The following is a 16,479-nucleotide window of genomic DNA, read 5'->3' on the forward strand; positions in this document are numbered from 1 at the left end:
TTACATGGGTGACTAAATAAGAGATCTCGAAGCATGTGGAAATATAAACTACTTAAAGTAATTATGTTTTGTAAGCTCTATGGGTTATGGGAAAAAGCTGCCAAAAGACATGTCATTAATTTGAACTCAAATAGCACTGCTTTCCTCATGAAGTCTCAAGAGGAACATATATGCAGGTCATTACTCCTGGTTGTTACACATGCTGACTAACTCAGGTATTAAACAGAACCCTTACCCCGTGCTACAAACCAGTACGGCCAGACATTTTAGTGTGCGCACAGAGCCTACTGCATTAATTGTACCATACATGTTTTCCTGCAAATTAATTTAGGATTGTTTGTTTCTTCCAGCATGCACTAATAACCTGTTTTCCTGACAGAGCAGGTCGTTGCAGCAAGTTCTGAAGACTGGACTCTGTGAGCAACACAAAGTTATGAGAAGGAAGTGTTTATAAACAAATATTATTTGTATGACTTGCACTTCTGTGGAGAAAGATAATGATCTAAACCCTGGGCATAAGAATCTATTATATGTCAAGTCACAATCACTGTTTGAGAATATGTATCAGCATTTCTTGCCATCATGAAAACAATGAGCATGTGAAACACTGCAGGTGTAAGTCAGGGTCCTGCATTAAAAACAACTTCTACTAAAAAAAATATTGCCAAAGGCAAAACCAGTACTGCTAGATGCTGCTGCAGCCAGCCAGTCTAACTACTCTGCCAGCACTCTCAGCTACCACATACCGTTTTAAGTAAGATGACTTAGCTGTAGTAGCTTTGTTGAGTTTGCTTTATGGTACACATCACTGTTTCAAAGTGACAGTGGGATGAACTTTCCCACTGTATTCAGGGGCTCCTAAGTATTTAAAAAGACCCTCAATCTGACCAGCACTCTTAGTTTAATTGTAACAATTTAGTGAATGTGTTTTCATGACTGATTGATAATACCGAATACTAATACAGATATTGGGTTGGTAAACAGCTTAAATGTTTCAGTTTCTGTCCATTGCCACTGGCTCTATCACTGGGCACCATCTTCTTTATCCACTAAATACCTTCAGGTATTTTAAATGCATTGGTGAGATCTCCTTTGAGCCTTCTCTTCTCCAATCTGAACAGTCCTGCCTCTCCTCACAGAAGAAATGCTCTGATCCCCTCTGATCAGTTTTGTGGCCTTTCCCCACACTTTTCCTAGTGAGATTAGGGAGCCCGGACCTGGACGTAGCACTTCAGGTGCTGATTAAAGCAAGGGTCACATCCCCGCACCTGATGACAGCACTTTCCCTCGTTGCAGCCTTCTTTGTAGCAAGGGCACATTGTTGACTTATAGTCAACTTGGTGCTCACCAGGATGCCCAGCACATTTCCTGCCAAGCTGCTGTCCCACTGAGCAGTCCCCAGCACATACAGCTGCATGAGGTTGTTCCAGCCCAGGTAGAAGACTTTGCACTTTCCCTTGTTGAACTGCTTGAGGATCCTGTTAGCCAACTTCTCCAGCCTGCTGAAGTCCCTCTAAGGGACAGCAGCATGAGTCCCTGTTGTACCACTCTTCCCAGTTTTGTATCATCAGACAGCTTCCTGACAGTATACTCTGCTCAATCATCAAGATCATTAATGAAAATACTTCATAATCCAACTCCTTTAAAGTATGTTCCAGGAGAACAGGTAACAGCATTCAAGGAAACTTTGCTGCATGACCTCTCCATGAGTCACTCTGCCCTCATCTCTGCCTACCTGCACAGGCCAAAAGCACAGAACTTTGGTGGAATAAAATTTGGAATAAAAATTTGAATATTTTTTTTAAAAGACACTCTACTAGGAAGATTTTAATTTGAAAAAAAAAAAAAACACCAAAAAACAACCAAACCACTCACCACCTCAAATTCTACAGCAAAAAGAAAACTTGACAGTGTAGTCCTGTCTACAGTACACATCAAACATTCAACCATGCTTTTCAGGTCAATACCATTGGTATGACCCATCAATAGGTAACACTGGGACATTCATGCACCTTTAATCATGCTGCAATTGTTAAGTATAAAAGCACATGAAAATGTCAGCACATCAGGAACGCTCAGGTCTCCTCTAGTAAGCCAAGGAGCATTTAAAATGATTTCTTTTTCTAGCTGGGCAATATGGAGTTAGGAAGATAAAATCCAGAATAATAAAAACATGATATTACAGAGATCTGGTTATTAGGGTGTTTTATCTGTATCATTCTGCAAAATCAAACCAAGGATTACTGGTAAATTGTAACAGAGGGAAAACAGAGCAAGGTTGAAGGCATTAAGTCTTTCCTTTAAGAGGTATGTCCAAATCTAACTGCATTTTTGCTCTCTTAGAAATCACATTCATGTAAAATGCCACAGGCTTCACCCCTTCTCAGGAACAACACCAGAACCCAATCTTCTAGCTGTGGGAGGAAAGTGGTCTGGGTACAAGTTGCCCAAATTATCATCCTTCTTCACTCTAGGTACCTATGACTCGCAAACATCATAAACTATTTCCAAAGAGAGGAGCCCACCACAAATCAGACTGATGACTGATTGTTGGATTAAAAAGCTCCAAGAAAACAAATTTAAAATTGAGAAGTTATACGTGCAAGCGGAAATCACAAACAACCACGTCAGAGTTCTGAGATGGCCATTTTGACTGACAGCAGTACATGAAAATCAGGTTCAAAGGCCAACAATATTATAGGGGCTCGATGAAGAAAAAGCTAAAAACATGGTGAGTCGCAGATGAAGATATGATTTCACAAAATAAATTAACTTTATTGCCGCCAAAACAGAGATCTTGCTGGCACCTCTGATCTCTCCAGCTTGCTCTACTACTACGGCTTACCTTGCACCGACTGAAACATTTTTTAGAGCACATTATGAACCAAGGTAACTTTCTAAGCAGACAAAACACTAACCCAGTAAAGGAGGTAGTCTTCTACCAGGTTATACAATTGAACTGGCTCACTGTCCACAGACAGAACTAGAAACTACAATAGTTGGCAGAAGAAAGCAGGCAGGGCAACACACTGGGAAGGAGGAGAAATTCATCTGTCCTTTTTATGGCAGTAAGCTGTTATCATAACTCATAGATGTGTGAATCTACACACACTGTTTGTGAGGAGAGCTAAAAAATCTTTTAGAACCCCACCCTAGATAACTTTTAACTCCCTCTTGCACATAGAGACTCAAATCTCTCTGAGAAAGGCTGCAGCTGCATTCCTTCCTTCAGGCAGATGTGGAAGCTAAAGTGGCTGCAGGGAAGCATTACTTGGTGATCAGAGAAAAGACAACATTGTGTGACACTACTGAGATCACATTTTCTATGAAAACAGGGCAGTGGGAAGAAACCAAAGAAGAAGAAATGGAAGAAAGGAAGTTATTTTGAGAAAAAAACAGCATCCACTTGGTTGAATAGCAGGTGAAGACTGAAAATATTGAAGTTTTTTAATTACAACTAATGAACGGTTAGTGACATTTTCTCAGGAAAAAAACAGGAACCAACTCACAAGCACTGGAGGTGCAGCAGATGGAAAAGACACTTTATGCACCTTAGTAGACAGGTTCAGTGAATTTACACTTTGCCATATTTTACTCCTGCAGAGAGAAGATTTAGTGAGTTAGCAGGTGATTTTGTGCATACCACTGGGTCATTTTTCCCACTTAAGCAGAAAACCTCCCCGCATTGTTTTAGGCAGAAACTCTATACTTAATCCAAAACATAAGTTTTAGTAAAAAAAAAAACCCAACCAACAAACAAACCCTAGCATAACAGACACCCTAACTATAAGCAGGCTTATTTCACTCAAGTGCAGCCTACAGATTCTCTTGCAGTTTGTGCAAATGTTTCATAAGCACAGATCAACAGCAGGAGGTGAGAAGGAAAAATAATTTCATCACTCTCTCCCAACAGCTCCCCAAACAGTGAAGATCTTGTAGCTGAGGTAGACCATAGATTTGATTTCCCTTTAAATGAAAAAACAAAGAAAACCAACACAAACCAGATTTTGACACTATGAGCCAGGTCACCCAGCTACTTCCTCTGGTTATTCTCAAACACAACCACACTTTCATTCCAGATTTGCAGCCTCTGCCAAACGTATCTTAACCTAGCAAAATTCACTAAAGTCAATTCAGAAATTACACTTTTTAACGTTGCTTTGTGCACCTGGGCAGAGAGACAGTAGTGTAAAGTATCTCAGTACAGAACACATAGCCTTTTTAATAGAGGGAGACAGTGATTAATACACCCAGCTTACCACACCAGGATGCCATTGCACCACACAAATTCCAGAATCACAAAATCAACATGAAGACAAAAGCCTTTCAGAATCAGTGGAGATCATCTGGGCCCACACTTGCTCAGGCAGGGTCACCTAGAGCAGGCTGCCCAAGACCATGTCCAAACAGCTTTTCTAACTCTGAAATACATTTTTACAAACGGCAACCTGACAAGCCAAACTGCCACACATGCAACTGGCCCAATCTGTTGGTGACTCTCCTACCAACTTAAGTATTCCCTCCACCACACAGGTAAAACAACACCATACCATCAAAGGCTCATCACTCTCATTTCTCTAATTCTATATCCAACAGTAGAAGACACAGAATCAATAACAGTCTGATTAAGTTCATTTCACTGTTCTAAAAAAGCAAACCAGAACGAAACGACCAAATACAGTAAGTGCATACAGAACTGTCCTTAGCAGAACAAGACACAGTACTGTGTGCCCAAACACTTGTGACAGCTGCCAGCCAAGACTGACACAATCATTCTGACTGACTGGCCTACTGAAGAAGTCACTGCAACTACCACGTTTAGTCATGCTCATCAAACAGGGCTCGGCACTCCCAACAAAGTCTCTCAACGTCCCATCATTTTACCACACGTGATCAGGAATCAATTATTAGACCTGAAAGACTGACACCACACTTCTTTCTACTGACATAATCACACCTAGAATCATGGATTATTATGGAAGAAGTCAAGCACTTTCGTTTCAGTCAGCAACTTCTCTACGTGATGAGTGCCTGATGTAAAATATCAAGTGACCCCCTCCCAGAGCGCGCTGGATGCCTGTAAAGCTGTGCTCTCCCCATTAAACCCAGCTCTCTTCCCGCGATTACCGCTCTACAGATAGCGAATTTCCCGCCTCCTCCTGGAAAATGACACCGAAAGGGGGGAGGGGAGGGAAAAAATAAACTGCGAGGAAAGGGGGTAGGGGTGGTGGTGTGTGTGATAGGAAGAAAAAAACTAAAAAGTGACCTAAGGAGCGAGAGACGGGGGTGTGCAGCAGGCTTCTGGGCAGGAGGGAAAGCTCCTGGCGGCAACCGCCACATCACCCACGCCCCCCGGTCCCTGACGGCCGCCTCCCGGCTGCGGAGCCTCACACGCCGCCGCCTCCCATGTGCGCTGCCCAGGCCGCGCCGCCGGCTGTCCCGGCCAACCCCCCGGCGGCCGGGCCACGCGTGGCCGGCAAGGCGCCGTAACCCAGGGAGAGTGACTTACATAAGGGGCCAGCTGTCGGGGTTCAGGCCCACCCAGGTCCCTCTCCGGGCCCGCTCTGCGCCAGTGGCGGGAGGGCAGGCCTAGCCGCCTTAGGAGCGCCCGGTACCGCGCTGGAAAGGGAGAAGCAAGGGAGACGGACGGATGGGGGTCGCCCCCTCCGCCGCCCTCTCCTCGCTCCGCTCCCGCCCGCTCCGTGCACCCCCCCGCCCCAGCCCGTTTTGCCCCGTACGTGCCGATGAGGCGGCCGGCACCTCCCGCAGCGGTTGGAGAGGCCTTGGCTGCCGCACGCCCGCCGGGCCGGGCCGCACTCCAGTCCTGCGCAGCCCCGCGCGCCGCGCCCCTCTCCCGCGCGCGGAACCCACCTCGCGCCCTCGGCCGCCGCGCGGGGGGCGGGGCGGGGGTCGGAGCTCTCGCGATACCTGCGCGGCCCCGCGCGGGCTTTCAAACGGCGGGACGGGGCCCAGGCGGCAGCCGCGTCCGGACTACGCGTCCCGGCCTGCCGCGCTGCCAGGCCGCGCCGCTCTGCCCGGCTCCTTCCGGGGAGGGACGGCGTCTCCAGGGGCTCGCCGGGAACTGTGGTTCCTTGGCTCTCACGGAGCTCATCTTTTGAGCGGGACGTAGCGGGGGCGCCGCTTTGCCTCGGGCTCCAGCGGCCACCGCAGTCGCCAAGGAGTCTGGACATGGGGTGACGCCAGAGTCCCCAGAGAGCACTCCCACCCGCGGCAAAACCACAGGCCCTGTGGAGCCACTCTTGGCCTGCAGCACCTTTCCTGATGGGCTTGGGCCTGCCCTCCTTTCGTGCAACAGCAAACCCATCTGCTCAGGCTAGCGCAGCCTACACATGTCCCTCTCACCTCCGGGGCTGCTGGGCCTCTTGTGCCATCTGTGCCTACACGTCCCTTTCCTTCTCAGGTGAAGGTGCCGCTGGTAAAGCAGCATTCGTTTCCACTGACCTCTGCTCTTAGCAGATTGAACTCCTCACTCGTAGTTTGCAAGCTTGGCTTGTGTGGGTTTTGCACCAGCACAGCGCACCCACACAGCTCTTTTCAGCAGCAGGCACAATCTTAGCACTGTCAGTGAAAATACAGAGGACTGTATTTCAGCAAAGCTTAAGCCCAGTACCAGCGTGTGTGGTGTCTGTAAAGGCAGGGTTTCTGTAGCAACATCCTTCAGTAGTTTGAATGAGGTTTATGCCAGGAATATTTTCTCATCATAAAATATGCTGAAAGGCAGAGAGAAGAGGGATAGCCCATAACAGAGGATGACATAGTCAGTGTCTGGGCATTGCTCAGCAAGTGGGGAGCAATTGCATTGTGCATTACTTGTTTTTCTTAGGATGTATTCCTCTTTGTTATTCGGGGATGTTGTAATTGTTGCCCAGCAGTACTTGTACAGAGCTGAGGTCTTCTCAGCTTCTCGTACCACTTGGTGAGCGAGTTGGCTGGCAGTGCACAAGAAGTTGAGAGGAAATAGAGCTGGGACAGCTGACCTCGTTCCATACTATATGACATCGTGTTCAGCATGTAAAGCTGGAAGAAGAAGAAGGAAAGGAAGGACATTTGGAGTGATGGCATTTGTCTTCCCACATAATCATTACACATGATGGAGCCCTGCTGTCCTGGAGGTGGCTAAAAACCTGCCTGCCAAGGGAACATGGTGAGTACCAGCCCCTCATTTCATTTTGCTTGCACACAGCTTTTGCTTTACTTATTAAACTTCCTTTTCTCAACCCATGTGTTTTCTCACTTTTACCCCTCTGATTCTCTCCTCCACCCCACTGAGGGAGGGCATGAGCAACTGTGTGGGGCTTAGTTGCTGGCTGGGGTTAAACCACAGCTGGGTATTACTAATATTACACATTAAAACCATTAATTAGCATTCTCCAATATCAAACCCAGAGTCATTAGAAACTTAATGAACCAAAAGTAGTATAATGGGATCTCTTCTATTCTTCACTAGAGCAGCAATAATTTAATATAAACAGAGGCACTCTAGAATTTCCTAGAGAAAGAGAAAATTACATGGGGATTCTCACCACAGTAGCTGAAGAGTCATGCAGCCATAAGAAAGGAAGAGGGAAAGAAGTGTCCACATTTCAATTCAAGAAGATCAATTCAAGTAGAAAAAGGGATCTCAGGAGAGCTTGAAAATTGCTTTCTTGAGCAAAACATTGTGTGTTGGTTGCATCTCAGTATCATCTGTAGAAAATATAACAGCTTGATTATCAGAGCTATTTCTTGCTACATTTTGAGCCAGAGGACTACAGGCCAGTCAGCCTCACCTCTGTGCCCAGTAAGATCATGGAGCAGATCCTCATGGAGGCACTACTGAAACAGAAGATTAGTGAAGAGGTGATTTGCTACAATCAGCATGGCTTCACCAAGGGCAAATCCTGCCTGACAAACCTGCTGGCCTTCTATGAACAGGTCACAACATTAATAGATGAGGGGCGAGCAACTGATGGCATTTACCTGGACCACAAGATGGATACAGAACTGGCATGATGGCCGCACCCAAAGAGTGGCTATCAATGGGTCCATGGCCAAGTGCAGACCAGTGACAAGTGTAGTCCCTCAGGGATCAGTCCTGGGACCAGTCTTGTTTGACATCTTTGTTGGTGACATGGACAATGGCATTGAGTGCACCCTCAGCAAGTTTGCTGATGACACCAAGCTGTGTGGTGCAGCAGACATGCTGGAGGGAAGGGATCCATCCAGAGGGACCTGGACAGGCTGGAGAGGTGGGCACAAGCCATCCTCATGAGGTTCAACAAGACCAAGTGCAGTGTCCTGCATCTGGGGTGCGGCAATCCCAAGCACAAATCCAGGCTGGGCAGTGAGTGGCTGGAGAGCAGACCTGAGGAAATGGACTTGGGGGTGGTGGACAAGAAGCTCAACATGAGCCAGCAGTGTGCACTTGCAGCCTTGAGGGCCAAACAGATCCTGAGCTACATCAGGACAAGTGTGGCCAGCAGGTCAAGAAAGGTGATTCTCCCCCTCTATTCCACTCTGGTGAGACCCCACCTGGAGTACTGTGTCCAGTTCTGGAGCTCCCATTACAAGAAAGATGTGGAGATGCTGGAGCATGTCCAGAGAAGGGCCCCTGGGATGATCAGAGGGCTGGAGCAGCTCTGCTGTGAGGACAGACTGAAAGAGTTGTGGCTGTTCGGTGTGGAGAAGAGGAGGCTCCCAGGTGATCTTCTTGTGGCCTTCCAAGATCTGAAGGGGGCCTTCAAAAAAGCTGGGGAGGGACTTTTTAGGATATCAGGTAGTGACAGGACTAGGGGGAATGGAGCGAAGCTGGAGATGGGTAGGTTCAGGCTGGACATGAAGAGGAAGTTCTTCAGCATGAGAGTGGTGAGAGCCTGGAATGGGTTGCCCAGGGAGGTGGTTGAGGCCCCATCCCTGGAGGTGTTTAGGGCCAGGCTGGATGAGGCTCTGGCCAGCCTGATCTAGGGTAGGGTGTCTCTGCCCATGGCAGGGGGGTTGGAACTGTATGATCCTTGTGCTCCCTTCTGGCCCCAACTGATTCTATGATTCTGTGATTCTATATCCCAAACTGTAGGGTTGTAGTTTCTTGATTTTTGGTTTTGTTTTGGTTTTCCACTGGAGTAGTTGTTTGGAGTCTAGGCATCTTTCTCTTGCTGATTTAAAATGTGATTTTTCTTCCCTTAAATCAAGCTGGGACAAGAAGGTGTTTTCTGAGTCTGATCCTCTGTCACCCCTCTACTGCATGTGGCAATCATAGAAGTGCTATGGTTAGCAGGTTTGGCTTGAGCTGTGGAGCTGAAAAGACCTGGCTGTGCTCTAACTCTTTGCATTCATGTGTTTCCAATTGAGCAAGAGAAAGAATGAAACACTGGAAGGTCTGGCTTGAGGGAGGTGAAAACCTTGAGTAATATTAATAGCTTGACTAATACCATTCAGGCTTTCAGTTTTATGTTTTAGGGACACTGTGTCACCTACTTAAAAATCTACAAAAAGCAATCATTTAGCAGTGAATAACAGAGGGACTTCTAGTATTTTATATTGTCCACTTAAGTGTGGTATTTTCCTCCTAGATTACATACATTTCTTTACAATGCAATAACCTTCGTTTTAAAGCAACATTAATGTTCTGTCAATAGCAAGGCAGGGGAGGAATGCAGATGTACTTTCAAAGGACAGAATTGCTTCTAGAAACAAACTGGTCGTTATGACAAGATTTACCTCATCTAACTTAAGCTGTATGAAATATGAGTGTCTAGTTTAATTGTACCTAAATGGCTGTTTTTCTTCACTATGCTGACAGATCCTTAAGTCAGATTTCCCTCTCTTAGAACCCTGCAGTGCCCTGGACTTTACTCCCACCCACCTACAGCACCACTGCCAATAAATGAAGTCATCTGGACTCCCTCCTTAGCTGGAGGAAAGGTTATGTTCTTCAAGAGACCATGTTTATCCTATCACAGGAGAGGCACTTGAGTGGGTCATCATGAATGTGCCTGGGTCTCCCTCTAATATTAGAAGTAACTTACAGAAAAGGCAGAAAAGGATGCTTCACTTTCAGACATCTCAGTAGCTGATGGTTGGGAAGAATTGCTCTGTTCAAAGTTTGGGATGATGTTGCTGCTATACCTTTTTTAGTGCACAGCCAATTAAATCTTAAAGCAAGATTCTCTTATCTGTTGCACCTGTTAGACTGCCCTAAGATCTTCCAATTATCCATACTCATCATGAAATGAAAGGCAAAACAATTCCCCAGGCACAGAAATAGCCAATTATATATCACACTTCTTTATTTACATTGCAATGAGGAGGGGGGATGCCAGGAAGGTGTTTCACTGGCACCAAAACCACTGCTGACAAGTTACCCTCTAAGCAGACAAAGCAAATTCTGGAAGTTCCTCATGGCAATGTGCAGAGGAGTGCAGGATATTAATGTTTCCTTAAACTGTCTGCCACGGACTGTCTCTTGAAGATGTTTGAGAGAAAGAGTGATTTCCTTGTATAGGTAAGGTTTAATGTCAAAGTGCCCAGCTGTGCGAGAAGCGCTGCTGAGTATGAGCTGCTAATACACTGACCAGCACACCAACTGTGCTCTCTAATTTATTGCTGTGTGGGCTGTCTCTTCTGACAGATGCTGATCACCTCTTGAAGAAATGAAAAATAAAGGTTATCCATCCTCCTGCTTACAGAGACAGCTAACAAAAAACTGGTGCCCTTGAACAAGGCACTCTAACCTCTGGTGTAAGCAATTTAGAGAAGGATATATCGCTCAGTCTGCTGAAGCTGCTCATTAGCTGTTAGAACAAAGGTTCACTGTGAATGAATAGTCCTTTTAGCTTCTCCTATTCCACCACTTCAAAGATAGAAAATATTTTTTCAGGAAGCTTGAGGATTTCTCTGGGCATGGTCAGGCATGGGGCAATGCCCAGCTGGCCTCCATGTCAGGCTGGGGAGGTCAACCCTCGTGGTTCAGTCTCCTGACTAGCTGCCCCTGTCTGTATGCATGGATTGATTTGTGGTGGGATCAAGTCCTTGGCACATCTGAGGCAACTCCTGAGTGCTGGCACTACCTGACCTGCATCAGAATTTGCTTCTTTGCCTAGGATTCCCAGGGAGTTTCTGCAGAACGATCTTCTCCTTATCAGAGAGCCCCAGCTTGAACATAGCACCAACTCCATTGAAACACATCACCTTGGACTGGTATCAGCTAGATTATTTCCCCATCTCCACTAGAAATTACACCAGCAGCTTGTACTATGCTGATTGAATAAGTCAGTGCAGTTTTCAGGGGAAAAAAATGGATGCTGATGTATTTTTTTTATACTAGTGGCAACTACCTCTTAAGAAACACACTCAAAAAAAAATCACACTGTTAAATTTGGAGGAATTGCTGACCCATGGCTGAGCAGCACTTCAGACAAAGAACAGCTCCAGCAGCAGCTGCTTGTGCTGGATGATTAACAACACCTTCTTTGGATTTTGCAAAGCTAACAACATACAGGGACCTACTGAAGGGCCAGATGGCACCATTGACTTCTAGCCGATATTTGCCCTTGATTTCAACAGAGAATTCTACCTAAAAATAATCTCTGTGTCTCGACCCTGGGTTTGGAGAACAAACGTGCATAGATTTTTCAGGCTCTAAGAGCTTAATTCAGTATTTTACTTCCTCTTTCTGCATGAGAACAAATCATTGGATTTTAGCTAGTCATATCTGCATCAAGATCATGGCTTTTGGTTGAATAACAAATTACAATGCTGTAGTATGCATGCTAGTTGAGTGCCTCTCATTTCAGCTAGAATTAAAGCCTGGGAGTGGGAGTCCTCTTCCCGAGTGCCTTGCCCTTTTGAGTGAACGTGTATATCCCAGAGTATCACAGGTTGTTTTGATGCCTTGTGTGTGTGATCTATTCTAGCTGTTCTGCACCTTCCACTTTGTGAATCAAAATTAGCTCCATGTGAGGGAGGATTAGGTCTGTCTAGAATTTGCTTTTGATTGTGATCAAAATGTGTCTGAAACATAACCCTGGAGACAGATACACTGGTTCCTTGGGCATGTACTTAGAATTACACACTTAAGAGTTCTGTTGTGGTGAACATGCTGCACTTTTAACATGAGGATTCAAAGTCCTTAATATTAGTCAATCTCTTTTAAGAGTATTTTAGAGTGAGCTGATCCAATCATTCACCATCCCTGGAGGTGTTCAAGAAAAGACTGGATGAGGTATTTAGTGCCATGGTCTAGTTGACTGGCCAGGGCTGGGTGCTAGGTTGGACTGGCTGATCTTGGAGGTCTCTTCCAACCTGATTGATTCTATGATTCTATGATTTCACCTCAGATTGAAGCCTTTTGGGACAGTACCAGGATATATGTTAATTTCAAAATACATAGGAGCAGGTGATGTCTGGATTACATGGGCAGAAAAAATGTAGGCAGGCAAGTCTGGGGTAGCAACAGAACCCATCTTATCTTGCAAAGGAAGCCAAATCAGTAAACTTCTTGTTGGCATCCCTTCTAGCTAGGAGTCATTCATACAGTCTGGGATAATTCAGAGACAGACTGAATCTAAACAGAGCCCTGGCCAAGAGTCCTAAAGGTCTCACAGCCTAGCACTGACCCCTAGTCTAACTCTGATTCAGGGCACATAACACTGCGCTCAGAGCAGAGATGATGGAGCTGTCCAGTGCTGCTCATCAGAGCCTGACATTACTCAGTTGACACCTCACAAACATTTTTTGCTGTATGAGGCTGCCAGGATGATCAAGCGTAAGGTTTCACCCTGCTGCCCAGGAGTCAGGATTAATACTTTCAATGCTGAAATACACATTTTTGTATTTACTACCAGAGTGGTTGTTATGCTTTCACAGCAGAGGGAAGACAGGATTTAGATCAAGCGGCTCCATTGATGCAAGTGTATTTTCATCCTTCTAAATCAGTTTTTTATCACAAGAGTGATGTTTGGTTGCATTTTTAAATGGTCTGTAGAGCTGCCAGAGCCAGCTCCCTGCATGTCTAGAAATCCACTGTGAACAACATTTTCTTGGTTTCCTCTCCCTGAATGCCTTGTTGAAAGGACAGTTTTCTGTTCCTGCAGAGATCTGAAATGCAGGTTTTTTTCTGGTGAAACAGCAGAAGTACTATATTGGAAGCAGCAGATTTCAAAATCATCTGCAAAATCTTCTCTTGATGGGGAGGTGAGAGTCGTTTTAGGAGTTCCATCATATAAACCAGATTCATTTGGGGCTGCGCAAGTATACTTTGCCACTCTGGGTGAGGAGGGCTTTGGATGAGGATGAGTAAGATGAGGATGAGCATGTGGATGAGGTGTAGGACTCTTCTGGAATTGCCAGATAACTAAGTTCCCCTTGGCAATTGCAATCTCAGGTTGTGCCAGGGGAAGTCTAGGCTGGATGTTAGGAGGAAGTTGTTGCCAGAGAGAGTGATTGGCATTGGAATGGGCTGCCCAGGGAGGTGGTGGAGTCACCGTCCCTGGAGGTGTTCAAGAGAAGACTGGATGAGGCACTTAGTGCCATGGTCTAGATGACTGGCTAGGGCTGGGTGCTAGGTTGGACTGGCTGATCTTGGAGGTCTCTTCCAACCTGCTTGATTCTGTGATTCTATGAACAACTCTGCCCCAGAACATGAAACAGGCAGTATATCTTACTTGTGTTATATCAGTATCTACAGGATTCAACTGAGTTTGGGACTGCTTTGCCAGGTACTATGAAAACAGGGCCTTGCTTTCAAGACTATTTCCAGAGACATGAATAGAAAACAATCCCAAAAGTCATAAGGTAACTTTCTGCAGTTCATCAGTCAGTGACACCATCAAGAGTACAAAACAGATGTATCTGAGCCCAAGTCATGAGAGCCCTGAAACTCTTTCATGTGAGTTCCTCAGTATTTGCTGTTCAGGACACACGGTGGTTTGGTATTTTTGCAGAAGCACTCACAGCTTCTGGACAGACTCTGTTCCAGGAGAGTAACAGGAGCAGGACTGCAACTTCCAAATGGGTGCCTTTCCTAAAGACAGTCACCCAGAGTCCAAAATTGGTTGTTTGGTTTGTTTGGGTTCTTCTCATTTTGTGCAAATACAGTATGTAAACCAAGTACTTTAAAACAATAGTTACAAACACCCTGTGTTGCCTCTAGCTGATGTGTTGTCACGAGTGACCTCCCATCTGAAGCATGGACTGAAGCCGGGCAAAACCTGAAGTGTGTGTGGCACACAGTGATGGGAATTAGGGCTGACAAGTGCCATTGTTCTCCTGTTTGCCTCCCAGTGAACAGTGTTTAATTCTGTTTTCAGTTGCCAGAAGAGATTAGATATCTTAATTCTAGTACCAGTAAGTCTGATCACTAAGGGGCAAAAAATGTGTTTAACAGAAGCAGCTGCCCGATGTGCAATTAAGACATCAATGTATTACCACAGCAGTATAGCACATGTCTACAGAAAGTTAGCTTGGGAAAAAAAAAGCACTCAAACAATACAAAAATAATTAAATTAACAGGAGCCCTGTGTATAAAGGATTAATCTTCCCAGCAGGCTACCAGCAGGGACAAGGGCTGGTTTATCAGCTCCACATAGAGATCTTTCCAGCAAAGCAGCAATACCCAGAGCTGCCCTCGAGTCCCTCTCTAGGCAAAGAGCACACAAAAATGTTCCTTGGAGATAAAGGAAAACTAAAATATGAGTGATGGAGGGAAATCAAACAGGAAAACATTACTGGAGTGAAAAACAAAGAAGAAGAAAAAGGAATGAGTTATTATTTCAGATGCTTACCGGCGGAGGACACTTCTGTTAGCTCTTGGTGAAACAAAAGAACATGGTAAAGAAAGTCAGGAAAATGCTCCTTTTCAAAACACTTTATAGTCAGCTCTGAAATCATATGTGTTCATAGCATCCAGAGGCTTGAGTGGAGGGACACAAAAACATCCACTATGTTTTTCTCCCAGAGTGAGGGGAGTGTATTTTTCCGTGTAAAAATAAGGAATGATGAAACAAACTTTTCAGCAGCATTGCATCCACAGGTGTGCCACCCCAGGGCAGATCAGTGTCCCTAGCAGCAGCCTCCAGTCCCATGGAAGAATATGACACAGGGAGAGCTTGTGTCTTCTCTCCATCACTATTAACTGCAGTTGTTCCTTGTAGGGGTTTAAAGAAGACACTTTATTCCTACTCTGAAAACACCGTGGGGCAGAACAGAAGGAAGACATGCACTCCCTAGGGAAGAGGCCATTTCCTCCCTCCCAGTATTCTCATTGCCTCTAGCCTTTCCATCCCTAACTTTGACCCAGCAACTCCAGTCTCAGCATTTCCACATGGAGGATTTAAATCAGGGAACAAAAGAAACATGTTTGTGATGCTGATGTGAAATTCATGGCCCATGCAATGACAGTTTTGCTCACACATTATTTCATCCACTTAACTATGGCTACACATGGCTAAGGATCCCATTCTCTGGTGCACTCTGCAGGGGTTAGCACAATGGGACCCAGCCTTAGCTGGGTGCTCTGCTCTATGGTGATGAAGGCAATTAATTATACAAGCAACAATTCTTCTGGATTTGCCCAGAAGAAAGAAGTCAGAGGGAGTATGATTCAGTAAGCAGCATCACAGATACTTGTTCCAGCAAAGAGTAAGTTAGTAAGTAAGTGTTTTGGAGAAAACTGTGTGCAATAAACCAGGTTACTCCACCAGCAGGTAGTAGGCTTAAAATTTATGCTATAGTGTTTGGGTTTTTTTCTAGATACTCAGCATAAACTTCAGCAGGATTTTATTCTATCAGCATGTGTGGGGATGTCTATTTTTGTTGGGCATAGTGCCTCTTCAGGGAAAATTCCTACCTATATTCTGAAATTAAGAAGAGATATCCTATGGCTTCTTGACATTTCAATAATACCTCTGTATCATTTCCTAATATGAGTGTCTGAAAATGCCCTCCATAGACAAAAAATACTGCCAGTGTTGGAAAAGATTTTATTCAACACAGAGCTTTTTCATTTTTGTCAGGTATCACCATCTCAAATCTTTCTATAAATAACAATGAAGTGGTTTTGAGTGGACAGATTTTTATTCTGAAAAAAAACCCAACCAAACCTCTGGATTTGCAAGAGAAAAGCCACAATTGCTTTAACAAAGTATATTTCAAAAACAAAAAACAAACCCTAATAGTTGAAGATTAATCATCTGACAGTGAGAATATTGCTAAAGGAAGGAATACAATGTGCTGCTTGTGAGTGCCAGTTTAAGATACTTCCCTCTTCAAGTACTCCCCAATATCTCCGTGCCATGGCACACTGCTCCCAGCCTTGTGCCAGCAGAAGTATCCTCTTATGGTTCTAGGAGCTAACTGGCTTTTAGGTAAAACATAATGGGCTTAGTTATTTTCCTGGCAAAGTAGACCTCTTGTCCAGTCTCGAGTGTGACAACAGGGTTCTGCACTTTGGCCACAACAACCCCAAGCAGTGCTACAGGCTGG

The 16,479-nt window shown here is 45.2% G+C and overlaps 1 protein-coding gene across 4 annotated transcripts in view; it reads right to left on the reverse strand.

Moving 5' to 3' along the window:
- The window catches only part of AHCTF1 (AT-hook containing transcription factor 1), a 48,029-nt gene extending 42,038 nt beyond the window's left edge, over positions 1–5,991 (reverse strand). For 2 of the 4 annotated variants that reach the window (XM_064158691.1, XM_064158688.1), the window contains exons 1-2: positions 5,872–5,991; positions 3,510–3,597 (exon numbers count right to left, since the gene is read on the reverse strand). The gene's annotated coding sequence lies outside the window, so the exon portion shown is untranslated. Of the gene's footprint in view, positions 1–3,509; positions 3,614–5,509; positions 5,527–5,871 lie in introns of those variants that run through there. The other 2 variants (XM_064158689.1, XM_064158690.1) reach the window with 2 other exon arrangements.
- Positions 5,992–16,479: the final 10,488 nt, after the last annotated feature.

This window comes from Pogoniulus pusillus, chromosome 18, assembly GCF_015220805.1.
Source record: "Pogoniulus pusillus isolate bPogPus1 chromosome 18, bPogPus1.pri, whole genome shotgun sequence".
Classification (NCBI taxonomy): Eukaryota; Metazoa; Chordata; class Aves; order Piciformes; family Lybiidae; genus Pogoniulus; species Pogoniulus pusillus.